This window comes from Schistocerca nitens, chromosome 3 (genome assembly GCF_023898315.1).
Source record: "Schistocerca nitens isolate TAMUIC-IGC-003100 chromosome 3, iqSchNite1.1, whole genome shotgun sequence".
Taxonomy (NCBI): domain Eukaryota; kingdom Metazoa; phylum Arthropoda; class Insecta; order Orthoptera; family Acrididae; genus Schistocerca; species Schistocerca nitens.
In genome coordinates, this window is record NC_064616.1 from 65,009,167 (window position 1) to 65,010,790 (window position 1,624).

The 1,624-nt window shown below is 49.3% G+C and overlaps 1 non-coding gene across 1 annotated transcript; it reads right to left on the reverse strand.

Annotated features, from left to right (window-relative positions):
* Positions 1-1,257: 1,257 nt before the first annotated feature.
* Positions 1,258-1,332, reverse strand: Trnat-cgu (transfer RNA threonine (anticodon CGU)). The gene has a single exon. It is a non-coding gene; the product is annotated as a tRNA-Thr (tRNA).
* Between the last annotated feature and the right edge of the window lie 292 nt (positions 1,333-1,624).

The window sequence follows — 1,624 nt, forward strand, 5'->3', positions numbered from 1 at the left end:
TTCATGTAGGCCGTTGTTGATACGTCTCGGTATTCTGACTCTGCCATCCTTGCACGTACACTATCTGATCAATATTATCCAGAAATCTCGAAGTACTACGGAACTGACCTCTAGATCACGAGACGTGGATCCGCCGTTACGAAAGGATACGTGGAGTATTGTGTTGTCAGTAGCAGCAGAATGGCTCAGTCAGGAGAGCTTAGTGTCTACGAACATGGCTAATCACTAGATGTCGCCTGAGAAGCAGATTCATCAGAGATCTTTCAGTCCTTCTGAGGCTACCCAAGCCGACGGTTGTGAAGCTGAAACACCACAGCTAAACCGAGACCAGGCGGACCTCGTGCACTGACGGACAGGAACCGTCGAGCACTGCGAAGTGTGGTTAAAAAAAAGAGACTTGCAATGAGCGGAAGGAATTACTTGTGAGTTCCAGAGTGCTATCAGTAGTCCAACTAGCACAATGATTGTGTGTAAGGAGTTAAAAAGGATGCGGTTCAATGATTCAACAACTCCTCAAAAGCCACAAACTTCTGTAGTCTTGGTTAAGTGACGCCAGTGGACAGTGGATGACTGGAAACGAGCGATTTGGAATGGAGAATGTCGCTGTACCGTCTCGCAATCCGGCAGAAGGGTTTGATTTTGGTGAATTCCTGGAGAATGTTACCTGCCACTGTGTGTAGTGCCAATAGTGAAATACGGAAGAAGCGGTATTAACGGGATGTGTGTGTTCTTCGTGGTTACTCGGATGGTCTGCATGCCAACACGGTACCACGTTGGTGGTCGACGTTGGAACCAACGTCTTCCTGCGACAATAACCTCCCCACTATCCACGTACTGTTCCCGCGGAGTGCATCCCTCGTGGGCCAAACATTGCAAGTCGGAAGATGCGAGATGCAAGATCCAGGCTTTAGGATGGATGAGGAAGAACACTCCAATGAAGTTTTGTGAACTCCTCTCGGGTGTGCAGACTTGTGCGATGCCTTGGAGACGGAGAAGTGTGGCGACGAACCCGCTGAAGTCGTTTCTTCAATTTCCTGGGGGTAGCGCAATTCACTTCAGAGTTGATCGTTGTACCGTGAGGGAGGACATCAAACAGAATAGCTATATACTAAGATGGTATCTGTTCATTAGGACATGTCCGAAAGAACAGATACCATCGGTGACCATGCAGCTCGTTAGAATGAAATCACAATGAAATGAACACCCTTAACTGCTTACAGGCGTTGACATACGTCAACGGGGATATATGAAAATGTGTGCCCTGACCGGGACTCGAACCCGGGATCTCCTGCTTACGTGGCAGACGCTCTATCCATCTGAGCCACCGAGGGCACAGAGGACAGCGCGACTGCAGGGATTTATCTCTGGCACGCCTCCCGCGAAACCCACATTCTCAACGTATTGTCCCGCACTACATTCGTAGTGGATGGAGCGTATGCCATGTAAGCAGGAGATCCCGAGTTCGAGTCCCGGTCGGGGCACACATTTTCATCTGTCCCCGTTGACGTTTGTCAACGCCTGTAAGCAGCTAAGGGTGTTCATTTCATTGTAATTTCAAACAGAATAGCCCCTTCAGAGTTCACCCTGACTCTACCGGCTTCGTGTGCGGCTTTGTTCTGTTTCT